Source organism: Furipterus horrens, unplaced genomic scaffold (genome assembly GCF_987537825.1).
Source record: "Furipterus horrens unplaced genomic scaffold, mFurHor1.1.pri manual_scaffold_4, whole genome shotgun sequence".
NCBI classification, from domain to species: Eukaryota; Metazoa; Chordata; class Mammalia; order Chiroptera; family Furipteridae; genus Furipterus; species Furipterus horrens.
Genome location: NW_028327174.1, coordinates 153,079,052 through 153,100,544, shown reverse-complemented (window position 1 = coordinate 153,100,544; position 21,493 = coordinate 153,079,052).

The window sequence follows — 21,493 nt, the reverse complement described above, 5'->3', positions numbered from 1 at the left end:
ATAACAAATTCCTGGAGCGCTTGTTTAAAAAAATACAAGTTCAGGAGTTCAAGGAAGCTTATGCAGTCCCACCAAATCTGAATTTCCAGAAAAGGGCCTGGAAGCTGTATATTTAACAAGGGCCTGAGATGATTCTTATGATCAGGCATGGAAAGCAGACAGAAAACCTGGTGTTGGGAAACCTCAGCACCAGCCTTCATGTCTGGTCATGTCCTGACTCCATGTTTCCAATGTGATCCTTCTACCAGAGTCTCTCTCTTGATGACTCATTCACTCATTGATTGTATCTGTGAAATATTTATTGAGCGCCTACTCTGCTATATGGCTACAGCAATGAACACAAGACAAACAAATAAATAAATGAAGTAAGTTCAACCACTGCTGGGTGATGTGAAGGAAGTAGAATAGTGTGAGGTGACAGTGCCTGGGCCAGGTACCACCACAATAGGACGGTCAGGGAGGACATGGTCTTGGCTGCTTTCTGGCTCTAACCTCAGGCAGGGTTGTCATGGGAAGCACAGCAGGAAAGCCACAAACGTAAGTTCCAGTCCCAGCACTGCTGTACACAGCTGCCACAGACTAGCCGCAGTGTCCTCATCTGTAAAATGAGGAGGAAAATCTAGATGTTGATCTCTAAGGGCCCTGCTAGACCTTATAATGTATGCGTCTGGAGTTTATTGTTATAATCAAATAAAACTAATCTGATACATATTTAATTATATACATAATTGTTATTGTGCTGCATGATAATTAGCTATCAATGGTAAGCAGTTTCACACAAATGACTGTAATTAGTATTTCCTATACATGGCCAACCCAACCAAGTTTTTGTTTATTCTCTCTTCTTGCTCTGTTATTGTATAATTAGCATCAGGGTCCTCTGTTCTTCTGTGCTATGTATTATTCCATGACAATCCACATCCTTCTCTCTCACAAACCCACATAGGAATGTTGACACTTTAAATATCAGGGTCCAGTATGTTATCTCATGACATAATGTACTAATCTTGAAACCTCTGTATTACTATATTTCTTACCACCACCATGGGGCCCTTCAGATAATACCCACTCTTGGCTCTTTCATCTACTGCCTTGCATGCCAAAAGAATCAGAAGAAACTGTAAAATGTCTAGACCATTGGAATTTTATGGAATGAATGGGAAAACCAACAAGGGAAATGGTACATGAAGATGGACCAGCATCTTTGGCTTCTCAGCCTGGTAGCAGAGGGAAGGTGTCTTAGTCTGCTGGGGCCATCACAGCAAGTTACCACAGCCCGGGTGGCTTAAACTACAGAAATGTATTTTCTCACAGTTCTGAAGCCTCCAAGTTTAAGATCAAGGTGTCAGGAGGTCTGCTTTCTTCAGAGGCCTTCCTCCTTAGCTTGCATATCGCCGCCTTCCCTCTGTGTCCTTACACAGTCTTTCCGCTGTGTGTGCATGTTTCTGGTGTCTCTCCTTCTGTGTCCCCACTTCTTCTTCTTGTAAGGACACCAGTCAGATGGATTTGGGGCCTACTCCAGGCTCATTTTAACTCTATCAACTATTCAAAGACTTTATCTGCAAGTACTGTACTGTTCATTCTAAGGTACTTTGGGTTAGGATATCAGTATATGAATTTTGAGGGGAACACAACTCAGCCATACAGAGGGAAACTGTGAGAAAGAGCTACCCTCCAAATGCACAAAATCTGGCAAGGCAGTCTTCCCTCTGGGTCTAATGATTCCAGAACTTTCTTTCTGAGATTTTTCAACCGCAGGGGTCATTCCCCCAGCTAATGGCGAGCACCAAATACATCTGGAACAAAATCTCCCTTTTCACAAGCAAGAATGAAAGTCTTAAAAGATGGAAATAACTGGGAAAGTGAGCCACCTGGGTGAGAAAGAATTCTTAGCAACTTGTCAAAGTCCTTTACTATTTGGTAAGAGGGCAGGAAGCTGAGGTCAAGCTTGGCCAACTCTGCTGTTTGCTGTGTAGTCTCCATTGATCTTCTGCCCCGAAGCCGAAAAAACCGTGGTCAGTTGAGTGACCTGGTATAGGGCAGGCCCCAGGGACCACTCAGAGTCCTGCTTCCTTCTGCACCCTCTGCACTTGCGTCAAGGCCCCCTGCCTCCCCACAGGCAAACTGTGAGTCAAATGGTGAGATCTGAAAACAGACACTCCAGGATGAGAGAAGCTTACCAGCAAAGCATTTAAAACAAAGCACCCAAACCTCCCAAAACAGTTTCAAAGGGCCAAGAGCTGCAACCTATACTCTCTCTTTTTATTTATTTATTTATTTATTAATATACTTTATTGATTATGCTGTTACCGTTACCCCAATTTCTTTTCCCTTTGTTCCCCTACACCCAGTGATCACCCTTCCTCCAGTTGTCCCCCCCCGACCTTAGTCCATGTCCATTGATTGTGCATATAGTTCTTCTCAACATCTTCCTATGTACTCCACTCCCTCCTTCTTAATTCCTGTATCATCTCCCTCCCTTTCCCCTCTTCCCCATCCCCACTGACCTCCCCCCAAAATGCTCCCCATACCTATAATTATTTTCCTACTCTCGTTGCCTACTTAGTTTGCCTTTGTTTCGATTCCCTAGCTTCTGTTGTTGGTTGTTGTGATACAGTTTTCATTTTAATGTTCATAGTTTTGATCCTCTTTCTCCTAAACAAGTCCCTTTAACATTTCATATAACAGTGGTTTGGATCTGATGAACTCCTTCAGTTTTACTTTGTCCTGGAATCACATTCTCTGCCCTTCTATTCTGAATGACAACTTCGCTGGATAGAGTAAGCGTGGTTGTAGATTTTTGCTTTTCAGTACTTTGAATACTTCTTGCCAGTCCCTTCTTGCCTGCAGAGTTTCTTTTGAGAAGTCAGCTGATAGTGTTATTGGGACCCCTTTGTACATAATTCTCTTCTCTCTTGCTGCTTTTGAGATTCTCTCTTTGTCCTTAATTTTTGACATTTTGATTATAATGTGTTTTGGTGTGGTTCTTCCTGGGTCCTGTTTTTTTGGAACTCTGTGCTTCTTGGACCTGTAAGTCTATTTCCTTCTCCAAGTTGAGGAAGTTCTGCTTCATTGTTTTTTCACATAATTTTTCAATTTTTAGTTCTTCTTCTTCCCCTGCCCCTATGATCCAGATGTTGGCCCACTTATAGCTGTCCCATAGGTTTCTCAGCCTTTCCTCATTTTCCTCACTTTTCATTTCCTCTTTCTGCACTGGTTGACTGTTTGTTCCTTCCCTATGTTCCGCTGTGTTGATCTGATCCCTGGTTTTCTTTCCTTCACCACTAGTTCATATGTGTTTTCATTCATTTCAGCAGGACTAGCCTTCATTTTTTCCTCATCTTGTTTAAGATCTGCTGTCAGGTCTGTAAGGATTCATATAACCAAAGCTCTGAACTCTGCCTCAGAAAGATTTTCTATCTGCTGAGCCATTAGATTAGATATTTGCTGGCTGGTCAGCTGCATCACTGGGATCTCTAACATGATCTGTGCCATTCTGACAGTTTTGTGTTTACCTTTGCTTCCTGGATGGGGCTGTCACACCTCCTATGCTATAGGGGGCAGAGCCCTGTGCACCCGTCAGTACTGGGTGACCCTTCTCACCACACTAAGGCATTTTGTGTGGGCATAGGGGTCCAAGACAGAGTCCTGATGTTCTCTCTCCACTAAGAGACCTGGAGCCTCCTCTTCCATCCCCATGCCCTCTGGCCCTTACAGTCCGAGGCAATGGGGCTCTGCCTTCCCCGGTGTTGGAATCGCGAGCTGACAAGTTTGATCTGCAGATGAGGGTGCTCCCAGGCTCTTCTCGCCTCCCTTTAAATACGGGTATCTGTGATTACCACCGTCCCGCACCATTGCTGCAGCTGCCACTGCCAGCACAGCTTGACCTCTCTGCCCTGGCTTTGCCCCTCCTACCTGTCTGAATGAGCATCACTTCTTTATAACTTCATATGTTGGACTTCCATTTATTTTCTGGAACTTCTGGTTATTTCTGGTTTTGCGGTAGTTGTATTCCTTCTTAGTTGTGGGGGGAGACAGAACATGTCAGTCTAGTCCTCCATCTTGGCCGGAAGTTCTTGAGTGAGTATTCTTTGCTGCCAGATACTATGCTCAGTCTCAGAGATTCTGAAATGAACAAAAAATAGACTCTGTTGTCAAGAAGTTTAATGAACATGTATCCAACACTTTTTATTTTGCATTCTTTCTATTTAAATCAGTTAGTGTCTGCCTATCGGGATATTTTTCTCCTTAGATATTTAGATTTTGTTTCACTTGTCACTTCTATCAGGTTACAAATCATTCTCTATGGGCATAATTTCCCCTATGCTTGTATTTTTTCTTTCTAAGTAACTCTTGGTCCCCGTGTTCATTGTGCTTCTCTGGGGAGTAGTTCGGTGACTTTTCTCTGTGAATGTTCTCTGTGAGAGTGCAACCTATACTATCAACAAACTAAATGAATTTCCTTAGGTGTGCCTGGCCCTTTGCACAGCATGATAGGCCTGAGAGCACTTTGCCATGAATAAAAGTCAAAATATAAGCAAAGCAGATCCAGGGACAGAATTAGAAAAATGTGAATGTGTAACGCTGGAAAAGGATTCTACTTTAATTTGGTGTTTAATAATATAGGCTTTTTTTCTCTTCTCTTTTTGAAATCCCTGATCTTAAAATGGGAGACCTAGGTTTCAATCTTCCTGCTCTATTGCTGTGGCTATGAACTACTCATGTAACCCCTCTGGGAATGGTTTCTGCATCCTTAGCTGGAGGGATTAGAAAACAGTTTCTCTGAGGAACCTCTCAGGTATTTTCTTCTACAAATATATGCTGACAAGATAAGAACTGGTCCAAATAATTGACAGGGCAAAACTTAGTTACTGGTATACGTTTCTGGTGAGATGGCTCAGCTAACTTATAACTACTAAAGTCTCATACTCTGTTTCTGATTAAACCCATGATTACTCATCTATAAAATGGGGATAAAAACTGTCTCATGGGGTTTTCTGAGGATTAAAGTAAATAAAGGATGTAAATGAGACAATGTCTGCTGCACAGCAGAATCTGACTAAATGTTAGTTCTTTTCTTATTAACCTTGGTAACCCCCTTGGTGCCTGGTTTGATTGATGTGCAGTAAATATTTGACAGGTTGTGAAAGTGGTAGCACGAAAGTACCACTCTGGTAAAAACCTAATGCAAATACAGACCAAAGGGATTAACATGTGCCAAATAAGGTAGTGATGGAGTTGTTTCCCCTCTTCCTCTGCATAGCATAATGCCCAATATCTACACACACATACTCAGGAACTCCATGGACTTAAATTTCCAGCTGTCATATTTCAGTGTATTTGGGGCATGACCTGCTGAACCACAGTGAGACAGGATGGCCCGGTAAAGAGCAAGACCTAGAAAAAATAGCTCAGGTGACTATCAGTAATATTGAAAGTCCAGCTTTGCACAAATAGGCAGGCAGAAGAGTATGATTGACTGCAGCAGCATAATCATTATTGAATCCTTGAATACTTTGTAAGCCCCTTCATTTTATCATCACAAATCTTCAAAGCTGTATTGATATTTCTTCTTTTCTGATAAAGGAATTGTTGCTGTAGAGGTTAAGAATCTTGTCCAAATTCACAGATCTAGTGAATAATAGACCCTGGTTTTGAGTGCAGGCTTTCTTGTCTCCAAAGCCTTTGTGTGCTGTACTTCAGTGATGGACAATCCAGGAGCAGGTGGATTTTAGAACTAAAGATTTGCATTAAGGATATTGGTCAGGTGGTACTGGGTGATGGAAGTACTAATCTAGGTCAAAACAAAGCTCCAGAGGTACACAACATCCAAGCAAAAACAAGGAGGGTCTCCTGATAAATTATGAAGGTTGGATCTCAAGGTAAGGTGCCCAAGTTCAGAGCAGGATATAGGAAGGATCTAGGGATGAGGCAGGAACTTTATTGCAATAATTAAGATAAAAGATATGAGGCAAATAAGCAGCCAGAATGACTGAATGCTCCAGCATTTTGATCAGAAGTTCTTCATATTCTGACAATGATATCTCCTGGAACCTAGCATGGAGTTGAGATCTACAAAAGGAGGGGAGTGGTAGAAAGAGGTAAAGGGATCCCTGATGGGAAGAGAAAAATGTTCCAGAGGAAGCCAGTTCTGACTCTCTGGAAGTTTTGGCAATCAGACTAAACATGTCTCCAAAAGGATTTGAGAGACAAGCTTTGGAGCCATTCATTGTCATCAATTTTATCCATAAGACCCAGAAAGTTTGTACATGTGGCAGACAATCCCATGAAATAGGGACTGTGTCTCATTCTTTGTATTAAAGAGGCCTTTCAAAAGAGCCTCCCAGAACTGTCTGCTCCCTGGTATAACAAAATTTAAACTGAGCCTTCTCAATGCCCATCTCAGTACACAAAAAAATAAAAACTAATATTCAAATTAGCATTAAAAAGTAATTTAAGTATTTACAGAAACCTCTCAATGCCATCAAAGAAGCATATTACATTTTATGACACAGAAAGATCCTAAAGACCTTCTTAACCTATGTTTATCCCCAAAGTTTTATTTATGACTGTTGCTGCTTGCCCCTTCCCAAGTATTTCTTTGCCTTTCCTCCCCAGCTGTTTAAAAATCCCCACCATGGCACGAAGCAGAAAGAAAAAAAAAAGCCATAAATAATACATTTTGTTTAATATTTTGTTCCCATTACATATTTTTCTGGGTGAATTGTAAGCAGAGAGCAAACCAGAATTGGTTATTGTTTACTGCCCAGCTTTGCTGCTTATACCATTCTTCTTTCAAACATCTCCCTTCCATTACCACCAATGAGATACACCCATTCATTCTATCAGTCGAACATCTGGTAAAGTCTTGGTGAGAGATGTATAAGATACAAGCTCTGCTCTTGAAAATTTAGAATTAAATAGGCCACATGCCCAAATTACTACAGCAAAATGTTTTAAGTGACTGATCCATGGATGTGGATTAAGATCCAAGATATTTTGGAGGATCAGCTGGCACAAATCACACAGTGTACTTACTGCTTACTCCTACTTCCATCCCCAAGATGCATACACAACCTTCTTGTTCCTTTTCTATTCACATGCTCCAAATTACTTCTCCAAAGATCTCATCTTAAAGGAAAATGAAATCAGATCAAAATTGACATAAGTCCAGACTTGAAATATAATGCACTAAAAGAGAAATCTAAGAGTGTTCATAGAAAGGGAGAAAAAGTTTAGCTATATAGACTTGTGAAAGTAACTGAGAACCCTCAAGAATTTTCTTATGAGTAATCTCACTGATCTAGTCTCTACAATGACTATTTCCAAGATAATTTCTAAAAACCAATCTGATTGCATCTCATTTATTTTTTTTATTATGTCTCATTTAAAATGTCTCATCACTTTTGATATTTTTCTTGCCCTTTGATTATGACTTACAAGTTCACTTTTTGAGTAGACTCCCACCTGTCTCTCCAGCCACGTATTATACCAATCATTGCCTGCATATTCTCTGCTTTCATCCTATATCCTGAGTTTACCCCATTCATGTTCTTATCACACTACACTGTAATTGACTTTTCCCAGGTTATTCACCTACCAGGCAATAGGCTTCATGCAGACCTGGGCTAGGTCTACTATATTCACCATTGTATCCCTCAGAACCTATCTCAGTGCTGGGAACATCACAAAGGTTTCATGAACATTACTTAAATGAATATTTAAAAACATAATGGAATCATTCCTATCTTGAGTTGGATTCCCTGGAAATATACTCTCAGATAGATATTTTCCTGCAGAAGGTGTTTTTGGGGAGTAGTAACTGAAGTAAAAGTCTACAGGGGAAGAAGTTGAACTGTAATGTAGATCCCATAAGGAGCTCTAAAGCTAAAGAGCCCTCCAAGGTTCTTCTTACCAGAGGCACAAGGGCCAGGTCTTTGCACTCCTAGATCTACGAGTTACAAATGCTACCTACCTCCAAGGAGGAGGTGTCACCTTGGGCGATACAGCTCCCTTTGGACAAGGGCAATTCCTGGAAAAAGACCTCAGCTGTGAGTCCTCTGCATCTAAACCTCCCAGCAACTGAAAAAATGAGTTCCCTGGTTAGGAGGGGAAATGGAAGTTTGCACTAAAGTGTTTACCACGTTTCCCTTCAACCTATAGTTCATGGCCAGTATGCCTCAATTCACTAAACTCTAGAAGTGTCCCTCTGCCCTGAAATTCATCCAATAAGAAACTTCCATTGCTCAACTGTAAGTGCAGTTAGCATCAATATTGCTACCCTCACATTCACTTCTTCATTCAATAAGTATTCATAGAACACCTACTATGTCCCAGGCATTCTTCTAAGTAAGGAGAATTCAGCAGTGCATGAAATAGCCAAAAAGGTCCTGCCTCCGTTGAGCTTTGATTCTAGAAAAGAAACCATTAGAAAAGTAAAAGTGGAGCAGAGAGTGATAAATGCTATGAAAAAAGTAAAACAGAGATGAAAAATAGGGAGTGTCAGGATTTGCAGGAGGGTGGGTATTGTAATAGGAAATAGAGTACTCAGGGCAGGCCTCACAAAAAAAGGTGACATTTGAGCAAAGCCATTCAGTTATTGGGGAAAGAGCTTTTGAGGTAGAAAATAATAATAATAGGTTTAAAGTCCCTGAGGTAGAAGCAAAGCTAGATATTAGATAATAACCAGGAAGCCAATGTGCCTGGAAAGGAGAGAGAGAGCCTACCTAGTGGGAAATGAGGTCAGAGAGAAATGGGGTAAGAAGGTGGATTATAGGTCATTATAATGACTTTGTCCTATGCTCTCCCTAAGCTATGAAGCCATGGTTGAGTGTAAGAGTAACAAAATCTGACATACACTTGAAAGAACCACTTGATTGCTATTGGAAATAGGTATATGGGGAACGGGCAGACACAGGAGGGCAGTTCAGAGACTCAGTATAATCCAAGCACCAAATCATGTGGACTTGGGCCAAGCCAATAGCAGTAGAGATGTTGAGAAGTTTTTGATTTGGGAAATATTCTTAGGTATGGCAGACAGGACTAGCTGATGGGTAGGGTGTAGATTATAAGAGGAAGAAAGGAGCCAAGGATTTCAATCTGGGCAACAGAAAGGGTAGGGTTTCCATGGACTGAGATGAAAGGAATCTTTGGATGGGGTGGTTTTCAGGAAAATGATTAGCAGCTCAGTTTTGGCCATGTGGAATTTAGAGATGCCTACTGGACATCCAAATGGAGATGATGAGTATATGTGACATGCAGTGGGAAAGTCCAGACAGAGCTGTAATGATGAGAGCCATCAGCACACAGATGGTACTTGAAGCCATGGGACTGGATAAGATCACCAAAGAATGAGTATAGAGAGAAGAGGAGAGGAAAATATTAAAGACTGAGCCCTGGGGCATCACACACACGGCCAGTCAGTGCTTCACACAGTCTCTGACATTATTCCCATCTGTACCATGAGAAAATGCATGGGACAGAAATGTGTCCTTTACCATATCCAGAATGGCCTAAAGAACCTGGGCTTGAAAATAAGACACATATTGGTCCTAATTCTTCTCTTCCCTATATTAGTATCATATATCCACACCCTCATGATGGCCCTGTGATAAAAGGTATGTTCTTATCTATTCTCTTGGGCTTGACCATGTGATTTGCTTTTGCTAATGGGTTTTAGGGATTGTAATGTTAGTAGTGGCTTGAAATGTGTTTGTGTGGCTGGGTTTGCTCGTTTATACTTCTGCTATTGTCATGAAAAGAAATACTTTGGTAGCATGCACTTTCAGCCTGGGATTTAGAATGAGACACATGGGACAAAGCCACACTAGCCACCTCACAGACAAGTAAGAGTGATGTCTATCATTGCACACCACAATGATTTTGGAGCTGCTAGTTATACAGAAATAGTTGACTACACAATACCGTGTAGCTTAGTGGTCTCAGTTTCTTTATTTCCCTGTCTCTAGAAGGAATATCCCCCTCTCTCTGAGTTGTAATGGAGATTAAGTAAAATAATGTATGCAAAAATCCCAACTTTGTGCCTGGCACAGGATAGATGCATGCATATTAAAAATGAATTAATATCCTCAGGTTACTCCCCTCCAGAGCTTATGGTCGACATTGGCTTTCCATACTAGCATAGGTTCCAAGAATAATAAGATTTTTGTCCCGAAAGGGTCACTCTTGCCAAAGAGAAAGAGCATGTATCTAAGTTGATTTGACCATTGCCTTCATCATTTACAATTTTAACATAAGCTACAGCAAGGTAATTTCTTAGGTTCCCTGATAAACAACTGCAACCAGAAAAAACAGCAAGTTGAGTTCCAATGTTTCTATATGGAACCCACTATCTTTAGAAATATAAGCCTATTTCAGCAGTGCACTTAGGATACCCCATGTCCCTTGAAAAATAACTGGCTTTTGTTTATGACGAGCCAGAATGCATGCACACATGCACACACTCACCATACACACTGCCCTTCATCAGCCCGGGCTTTTGTTCATCAAAGTAATAGCAAATGGTGGCATAAAGCCATTCTCAGCAAAATAATTCATTACAAACAAAATAATCCAAATGCCAGTTCTTCTGCCCAGAATGACCTTCAACGTGATAGCCCCTGAGGCTCACCTGCAGCAGTCAGTGGCTGTAACACAACATTAACTCCACAATGCTTATTGCCTGCCAGGCTGTCACTAGCTTTGGCTAGTCCTTTTTATACTGTTACTTTCTGAAGCTGACCTTTAATCCTTGCAATCAGAGTGCCAACAGTTTAACAATGTGAGTAGCTTTATTGAGGCTGTGGTGGTGAGCTGGGTAACATCTCCTGAAATACCCTCACCTTTACAGGTAAAGATAGAAGGGAAAGTTTGACCAAGGCCTTTGTATATGTCTGAGGCAGCTAGTTCTGAGAAAAATTTATTCAGCTATAGAGGGGGGGAAAGCCCATTGCTGGTATGAATTCAAGTTCCAAAATCAGGATATGTGTTTGATGAATATTCATTTCTTTATTTTCTTAAATCCATGCAGCGTAGCAAGAAATTTAGTCCAGTCATTATTGGAATTTACCCCAGGATTGAACTAAGGTCTTAAAGTCTTACAAAAGCCAAGGTGTCAGGAAAGCTCTTCCTGATATGGGTCCATGCCATGTACCACCAGAATGCCCACTGTCCCAGTTTGTGTTCACTCAAAGCCTTTGGTCTCCGCTGTGAGATTGCCCAATCTCACTGGACCATCCCTGAAGAAGACGAAGAAACTGTATCTCCGCACGATCTGTCTTGTGGAAAGAAGGGCAAATGAAGCCACCACTTCCCATCTCTCACTTATCAATATTCACACCATAGGGTATAAGTCCTCCACAACTTCAGCTGCACATGCCTGGAAGCCAAGCACAGAACTACAGTGGTCCACACTGAACATCAACAAAGCCCTAGGGCTATAGACAAGAGGCTCTCAGGCAGCACCTGCATGTATTTGGTCAGAACCTACAGAACTGGTCACCTCAGAGACATCTGGAACCTAAAACAAATGAAGCCAAGAAAGAGTGCCTGAGGAAGGATTAAGGAGGTGTGTTATATAGTAATGTGGGAGGTGTGCTGAAAAGAACTATGAGCTTTAACAAACATACTAGGATGGCTTTGTTAAATATAGAAATACATTTTATATAAAGTATATATACAATATAATATATGCAAACAATATATAATAAATATAATGTGTAAATATTAAAATATATGTAAATAAATGCAAATATATAATAAATATAACAATATGTAATATAAAAACAATATAGTTATATATTTTATATATTTAGCAATCAATATCTCAGTTAGCATTGTCTCTATCAAAGTTGCCATTCATTCATTCATTTAATCATGCATTCATAAGCATTCATTGTGTTCCCAGTTTAGCAGTGAACAGAACAAGTGAAGTCCCAATTGAAGGATAATATCATTTAAAAAACTGAAACTTTTAAAATGGCTTTAAAGGTCAATATTAAACTTTTAAAATATCTTTAATTATTTCAAATCTTTTTTTTTTCATGGATCCGCCTGACTTGTTTTGAATTACCTAGAGCAAAAACATTGAGATAGGAAATAATGGGAAATCAACCTGTGTAATAAATTTACTAAGTCAAAACAGAGCTGTCAATATAAAAACATGAGACTCGGTTCCTTGTAGGATTTGGGAGTATGCTCTTCTAGAAAATGTAAAATAATTATTAAATGGAGTGTGTGCTTTTTAAAGAGTTTACTTATATTTTCTGAGATGCAGTTCTTTTGAATATGAGGAGCATTACTTTGAAGACAAAGCAAGACAAGTACTAAGTTACTTTCTCTGCAATCTTTCCTCATCTTGTGTGACATATCAGGAAGCTATGATAATCCTAAAAACGCTGTAATTTTCTTCACTTTAGAATTATAAAAGAGATTGGCATGAAATATTCAAGGTAATGAAAAGCAAGGACCTATAACCAAGACCACTTTACCCAGCAAGGCTATTATTTAAAATTGAAAAAGAAATAAAGAATTTCCTAGAAAAGAAAAGGCTAAAGGAGTTTATTACCAACAACCAGTATTACAAGAAATGTTAAAGGGTCTTTTTGAAGGAGGGGGAGAAGAAGGAGAAAAGGGAGAAGAAGAAGAAGAAAAATGGAGGAACACAGGTATAAAGAATAAAGTGATAATAAATACATACCTGTAAATAATCTCTTTAAATGTAAATGGCTTAAATGCTTCAATCAAAAGACGCAGGTTAGCTGAATGGATAAGAAAACATGACCCATATATATGCTGTCTACAAGAGACCCACCTCAGGACAAAAGATACACGGAGACAAAAAGTAAAGTGATGGAAAAAGATATTTAATGCAAATGAAAATTTTTTAAAGATCTGGGAAAGCAATACTTATATATAAAAAATAGACTTTAAAACAAAGGCTATAATAAAAGACATAATGATAAAGGGATCAACCCAACAAGAAGATATAACCCTTGTAAACATGGATGTACCCGACATAATAGCACTTAAATGTATAAAGCAAATCTTGATGGACATAAAAGGCAGAGATCAACAGTAATACAGTCATAGGGGATTTTAACACCCCATTGACATCAGATAGCTCTTCCAGAGAATCAACAAGGAAACAACAACTTTAAATGACACACTAGACCAGATTGATTTAATTTATATCTTCAGATCACTTCACCCCAAAGCAGCAGAATATACATACATCCTTTTCAAGTGCACATGGGACATCTTCTAGGATTGACCACATGTTAGACACAAAACAAATCTCAATAAATTTAAGAAGATTGAAATCATATCGAGCATTTTCTCTGACCAGAATGTTATTAAACTAGAAATCGATCACAAGAAAAAAATGAAAAATACACAAATACATGGAGGCTAAACAACATTACTAAACAATGAATGAGTTAACAATAATATTAATAATAAATCAAAAGATACCTTGAAACAAATGAAAATGAGGACACAACAACCCAAAATGAATAGGACACAGCAAAAGCAGTCCTGAGAGGAAAATTCATTGCATAACAGGGCAGCTCACAAAACAAGAAAAGTCTCAAGTAAACAATATAACTTTACACTTAAAGGAACTAGAAAAGGAACAAAGCCAAAATGAGTAGGAGAAAAAAAAAAAAGTTCAGAGCATAAATAAGCAAAAAGAGTCTAAAAAAAATTACAAAAGATCCATGAAATCAAGACCTGCTCTTCAAAAAGGTAAACAAGATTGACAAACATTTAACCAAACTCATCAGGAAAAAAAGAGAGAAGACCCAAATAAATAAAATCAGAAACGAAAGCGGAGAAGTAACTGCTGATGCCAAAGAAATAAAAAAGATTGTAAGAAAATATTATGAACAACTATACAACAACATATTGGATAATCTGAATGAAATGGATAAATTCCTAAAAACATACAACATTACAACATTCCAAGACTGAATCAGGAACAGTCAGAAAATCTAGATAGACCACTAACAACTAAGGAAATGGAAGCAATATTCAAAAATCTCCCAATAAACAAAGATCCTAGGCTGGACAGCTTCCCAGGTAAATTTTGCCAAACATTCAAAGAACTAATGCCTGTTCTTCTCAAACTATTCCAAAAAACCAAGAGGAGGATAGACTCTCAAACTCATCTTAATTTGAAAACCAGATAAAGACACTACAAAGAAAAAATTACAGGCCAATATCCATGATGAACAGAGATGCTAAAATCCTCAGCAAAATATTAGCAAACCAGATCCAGCAATACATTAAAAAGATCATACACTATGATTAAGTTGAATTTATTCCAGGATACAAGGATAGGATAACATCCACAAATCAGTTAACGTGATACACCACATAAACAAAATGAAGGATTAAAATCACATGATCATATCAGTAAAAGCAGAAAAAGCATTTGATAAAATTCAATGCCCATTTATGGTAAAAACTCCCAGCAGAGTGGGGATAGAGGGAAAATACCTCAACATAATAAAGGCTGTATATGACAAACTCACAGCCAACATCATACTCAATGGGCAAAAACTAAAAGCATATCCCATATGATCAGGAACAAAGCAAGGATGTCTGCTTTCACCACTCTTATTCAACATAGAACTGAAAGTTCTAGTGGGTAAGAAGAAGAAAAAAAGACATCCAAATAGGTAAGGAGGAAATAAAACAGACTGTTTGCAGAAGACATGATACTGTATATAGAGAACCCTGATGATTCCACCAAAAATCTATTAGAACTACTGACTGAATTCAGTAAAGTAGCAGGACACAAAAATAAATATCCTGTCAGAAAGGGAAACTAAGAAAACAATACCACTTACAAGTGCATTAAAAATATATAACACCTAGGAATAAATTTAACCAAACATCTAAAAAACCTATACTTGGAAAATTATAAGACACTGAAAAAAGAAACTGAAGAAGATACAAATAAGTGAAAGCATATACTGTATTTATGGATAGGAAGAATTAATATCATTAAAATGTCCATACTACCCAAAGCAATGTATAGATTCAATGCAATTCCTATCAAGATAGCAATGACATATTTTACAGAACTAGAACAAATATTCTAGAAAATTAAATGGAAACACAAAAGACCCTGAATAGCAACAGCAATCTTTCAAAGTTGAAAGACTCACACTACCAATATCAAATTATACTACAAGGCCATAGTAATCAAAACAGCATGATACTGTCATAAAAACAGACATACAGATCAATGGAACAGTATAGAGAGCCCAGAAGTAAACTCATGCCTTCATGGTCAATTAATATTTTACAAAGGAGGCAAAAACATATGATGAGGTAAAGACAGTGTATTAAATAAACAGTGTTGGAAAATTGGGCAGATTCATGCCCAAAAAAGTGAAACTAGACCACTTTCTTACATCATATACTATAGTAAACTCAAAATGGATTAAAGACTTAAATGTAAGACTTGAAACCATAAAACTCCTAGAAGAAAACAAAGGCAATAAGATTTCAGACATTTCTTACAGCGATATTTTTTCTGATATATATCTTTGAGCAAGGGAAACAAAAGAAAAAAAAACAAATGGTAATATATCAAGCTAAATAATTTTTGCAAAGCAAAGGAAAAAATCAACAAAATGGAAAGACAACCCACTGAATGGGAGAACATATTCACCAATGACATATCTGATAAGGGTTAATATCCAAATTTATAAAGAACTTATACAACCCAACACCAAAAGAACAAGCAATCCAATTTAGAAAATGGGCAAAGGATCTGAATAAACCCTTCTCCAAAGAGGACATGTAGATGGCCAATAGTCTTATGAAAAGATGCTCAATGTCACTAATCATCAGAGAAATACAAATTAAAACCACAATATTACCTCACACCTGTCAGAATGACTATCTTTAATAAATCAATGAACAAGTGTTGACAGGGTTGTGGAGAAAAGAAAATCCTCATCCAATGCAGATTGGTGCCACCACTGTGGAAAACAGTATGACATTTACTTAAAAAGTAAGAAATGAAACTGCCTTATGATGCAGTGTTTCCACTGCTGGTAATATATCCAAAGAAACCCCAAACACTGATTCAAAAGAATAATGCACCCCTATGTTCCTTGCAGTGTTATTTACAGTAACCAAGATTTGGAAGCAGCCCAAGTGCCCATCAGTAAATGAGCAGATAAAAAAACCTATGATACGTTTACATGATGAAATACTACTCAGCCATTAAAAAGAAGGAAATCTTATCTTTTGCAACAGCATGGATGGAGCTGGAGAGTAATATGCTAAGTGAAATAAGCCAGTCAGAGAAAGACAAGTACCATCTGATTTCACATATATGTGGAATCTAAGGAGCAAAATAAACTAAGAAACAAAATAGAAACAGACTCGTAGATACCAAAAACAGACTGACAACTGTCAGAGGGAAGGGGCATTGGCAGCTGGGTGAAAAAGGCAAAGGGATTAAGCAAAAAAAAAAATTATGGAGATCATAGAGACAACAGTATGATGATTACAAGAAGGAAAGGGAGTGCAGGGGGAGCTAGAAGATAGTAAAGGTGGGATAAATGGTGATGAAAGGAGACAACTTTGGGTGAACACAGAATACAATATACAGCTGATGTATTATAGAATTGTATGTCTGAAAGCTATATAAGTTTATTGACTAATGTCACCACAATAAGATGTTTCAAAAGAATTATTACAGAAATAATAGAGATCTCTCTTCCTTTCATTTTTTTTAAAGGTTACTTTATTTTATTTTAATTTTATTTTATTTATCTGTTTTTAGAAAGGGAAAAGGAGAAAGAGAGGGAAAGAAACATCAATGTGTGGTTGCCTCTCATGTACTCCCAACTGGGGTCTGGCCTGTGACCCAGGCATGTGCCCTGACTGGGAATGGAACCAGCGACACTTGATTTGCAGGCTGACACTCAATCCACTGAGCCACAGCAGCCAGGGCCTCTTTCTTTCTTATAAAGTATACAAGCAAGAATATAGTATCCTTGTAATATAGAGAATTGCTAGAATGGGAAACTCCAGATCACAGTTTATTATTTTTGTAAAAAAAAAAAAAAATTAACATATTCCACTATCTTACTCCCCCATACTTTAAAATTTGAAAAATTTAAAATAGAATATAATACCAGCTTTAAAAATTATATCCAGTGTATTCTATGCTTATTAATTCCTTCATATTTTCCATAAACATCAATATGTTCTGCAAACAATATATTTGAGGATCTTTAAAATTGTATGTCCTCATTTTACAAATGAGAAAGCCAAGGCCAAGAGTCAAGAAGAATCTTAGCTGAAGTCACTCTATTAATGAATATAGTCTATCATTCAAGGGTTTAACTCTTGGTCCAGGGATTCTTCTTACATAAAATGAGTCTCGGGGGACATTAAAAATAACTTAAACATGTTTTACCTATTTTCTCCTTTGTTATAATAAAAGGCCCACTCTATTTTGTAGAGCTATTCATTTCTGCCTCTAAGTTTGTTTATGCCCGTTATTTCATTACAAAGCCACACACAGAAATTCCAGTTAACCACCACCTTAGATAATAACTTGCTGATCATAAATATCTACTCAAGCATAGAATTTGGGGCCTCAATTCCAACCACTGCCACCCCAACAGATTCCAAAAACAGAGTATTTTTGAGATATAGTGTATCAAACATGGTTTTCTCCATCTCATTACATATTTAGATATAATAATATCTTATATTAAAAATAGAATATACTTTTCTGAATCTTCATTCATACACGTATTCAACAAATAAGGATTAAGACCCCACTTAAAGTGTCAGGCTCTGTTCTGATCAAAATATCATAAATGCATCTCCAAGTTACAAAATGTAGTTCTGCACCATTGTTTCAAATGCTTGCACAAGATGATGGTGCATGGTATTTTATGAAGGTATATTTAAACAAGTTCCTTATTAATGAAGATCCTGATAGTCTGCCACTCTGTGTTGATGAATGATATAGGAACTTAACTCTTGTTTGTGTCAGTTAGTCTGTGGTAAAATTGATTTGGTTCTATGATTTCACTGAAAGTCACAGAACCTATTGACAACATTAAGTGAGGACTTACGTGTGTGTGTGTGTGTGTGTGTGTGTGAGCGCACGCACATGGAAGCTTATGGAGAATTGTTGCAAATACTGTGAATAAGATCACCTAATATCCTTCCCTTTTCCCTTAGTTTGCCTCCACAGTAACATTAAACTCTGTAGAGTAAAATCCTGTGGTACCATGATGCACTCCACAATAACACGCAATCACAACTGGTAGTTAGCTCTCATGCTCTGCCCGGTTCCAGTCTGTGGGTTGATGTTCTTTACTTCTTCAAGAGGAGAAACATGGATAGAAAGTGAGAGTTTCTCAGTTAAGTGGATGGTCTGCTAAATGCTGGTAATGTTTCATTATTGTTGCATAACAACACAGACTCAAAAATATAATTTTTCTTAACCTCAAAGCACTGCAATGCTGCATCTTATGCATTACATTTTGGACCTCACTAATAATCATATTAGAGCCATGTTATACTGGCCTCACTCCTCAGGCTCCCCAGGTTTGTTCATGTGACATGGTTGTGACCAATCAGACCTAAGCACGAATTTGTTGGGAATATTTGGGAGAAAGCTTCTGTTATCCTAAAAACAGAGGCATAAGCAGCTGCTGCCAGCTACTCCCTTTCTCCCACCCCCGTGTCCCTTCTGTTGCAAACTTGAAGGAGCATTTGCTGCTGTAGCGGGGGTGGCCAGGTCACCACTGAAGGCAAAAAGATGAGAAAACTGCAGAGGCAGTAGACCTGACATAACTGAGCTACTGAATGAACGCCAGCAGCTGCCTACCCCTAGAATTCAAATTATGCATGAAGAATAAACATTTATATATTTAAGTCACTCTTAGTCAGAGTTTCATTTACTTGTAGCCAAAATCATTACTGACTAAAACAGGGATGGGCTGGGTTTTCCACTGAAGGTGTGAGGATTGCATTTAGGAACTCTACTTATGGAGAAGAAAATATGTAAGTATTCAGATCACTAAATGTGAAGTCAAACATCTCAACTACTTATAGGTGAGTAAACTGAGGCTCAAAGAAGAAAAGTGATTTGCCTGTGGTTCTGTATTTGATGGGGGCTAGCCTTGGGTAAAAGATTAGTACATTCACACACTTTTTATACTGTAACTTAGGCTGAGAATGGTAAATACAGACTTCTCCCAATTCCCAGCTCTATAACTTTGATTGTCATTTTCCCAACTTAGCTTTCAATTCACTAGACTCATTTTATCTCAATTTGCCTCCCACTTAGCCAAAAGCATCTCCCACAACCAAAAGTTATATATCAGTTTCATTATTCCTTCCTGTCATAAAGCAATACTGACATTCCTCCACAAGAACCCTGTGAAACAGCTGTTTCAATTAAGTGCTTCTCAAGTATTTGAGGAAAATTCTAATGCTGGGTGATGGTTATATGCTGTGTGTGAGATCTGATTCCTGTTCTACCCTTTTCTTTTTCTTTTTTTTTTTTCTATTACAAATATCATTTATCCCACAAGTAAGTTCACACTATTCTGAAGAGTGTATTCTTGGAAACTAATCTGCTGAGAAAAATGACCAAAAAAAAATGACACTTGGTAAGGTGAAAACTTATCTATCACTAAAAGGCTATAGCTGAATGCTTGGCTTTGTTAGTGGGAGGAAAAAAGTGCTCTCTCTCTCTCTCTCTCTCTCTCTCTCTCTATCTCTCTCTCTCCCTCTCCCTCTCTCCCCCTCCCTCTCTCCCCTCTCTCTCCACTATAACTGTATGTTTTTCTAATTAAGTTCCCATTGTGTGGGCTCAACACTGCTGCATTCATTGTCTCTTAACTCTATCCCCAAAGTGCCAGAGAAAACTTTATGCTACTAAATTGCCACAGCAAAAGTGATGGAAATCATTGATAGCTCTGATAAAGCAGACATTAAAGTTTGGATTACTGCTTAGGGATATCGTTTCTAATGGAACAATTGTTTGCTAAACTGCACCATTAACCATATCACAAAGAACAAATTTCTACATGTGGACACTGTTGTTGGTACCTGTATTGGGAGTGCAGTTGGCAATGAGTCATGCCTCAAGAATTTGAAAGTGATGACTTTGTATCAGAGACAGACTATAAAGTCTACAGGAAAGGATTAGAGCCAATATATGCAAAGGTACCCTTGAAAAAGAGTTCCAAGCCAGTGAGACTAACCTCTTCAGGGAACAAAGATATTAACAAATCTTTAGAAATGATGTCAATGAGGAGAGATGATCTGAAATGGAAGCATAGGCCAAAAGATTAACAATGACAAATGTTGAATCACCTACCCAGATTTGACCAGGGGAGTGGAGACTCATCCAGCTGACCTTCAACATTACAATTTCATTGGAATATTGCTGTACATAAGTGAAGACATCTAGCTGATTTACGCTGTGCCATTTATGTTAAATTACCTATCTTCTCTTACACTGATTTGATACTCAACAGCCAACATCTTAATCAAATGCATGCCCATGGAGAGTTTCAAACAGGGGGGAAATGTGCCAACATAAACATTATAGTCCACAACACAGATATATTTCCAATGTAAGTTAACAAATAAAGGTTCTAATTTCCTGTTTTAATATATCAATATCTCCTAGCTTGGTTAGGGCATGTCTCCTCCTAAAAATGTACCCACTTTTAGTGAATGAAACCCAGTTTTATAGACCTGTGAGACTGAAGACTGTGGCAAACCGAACACAGCAACATCACCAACGTAAGGCATCCTCCTAGGGCTACGCCCAACCCTGGCCAGCTGTCTTTTAAGTCTGCCTTCAATAGATATGGTCTGCAGCGAACCAAGTGCATGGAAATGGATCCCAGAGCTCTTCTATTTCCTGTTCAAGCCTTGCAGGATACTGACATTCCTGTGTTTACTAAAGGCATGGTCCATGTCAGAATGATGTTATGATTAGGCTAGAGCTTGAATGAACATCGATTTCATTCTCCTGCCTTCAGTTAAACAATCAACATTTTTTTGTCAAATACCCACAGAAAAAGAAGGCTGTCCACAAAAAACCCCCCAAGGGCAGATGCTATTTTTTAAAATTAAATCGATTTGGGTGACATTTGTTAATAACATTATATAAGTTTTAAATATACAGTTCTGAAATATATCCTCTGTATGTTGCACTATGTGCTCAACACGCAAAGTCTAAGTCTCCTTTCATCACCATATATGACAGATGCCATTTTTGTGTTTTGATTTAAAGTGACCAAATCAGAATAATTCTATGAAAATACAAAAAATAGCAACCCAAGATTTATTCGCTGAAGCCACCTATTCCACCATTAGTTTTCAAAAATAGAGAAGGAGTCAGCTAGAGAGAGGTCCAAGATGGCTGCAAAGTAGCTTCAAGTTCTGTCCACTTGCTCCCAGACCTGGACTTGTCTTGCAGCTAAAC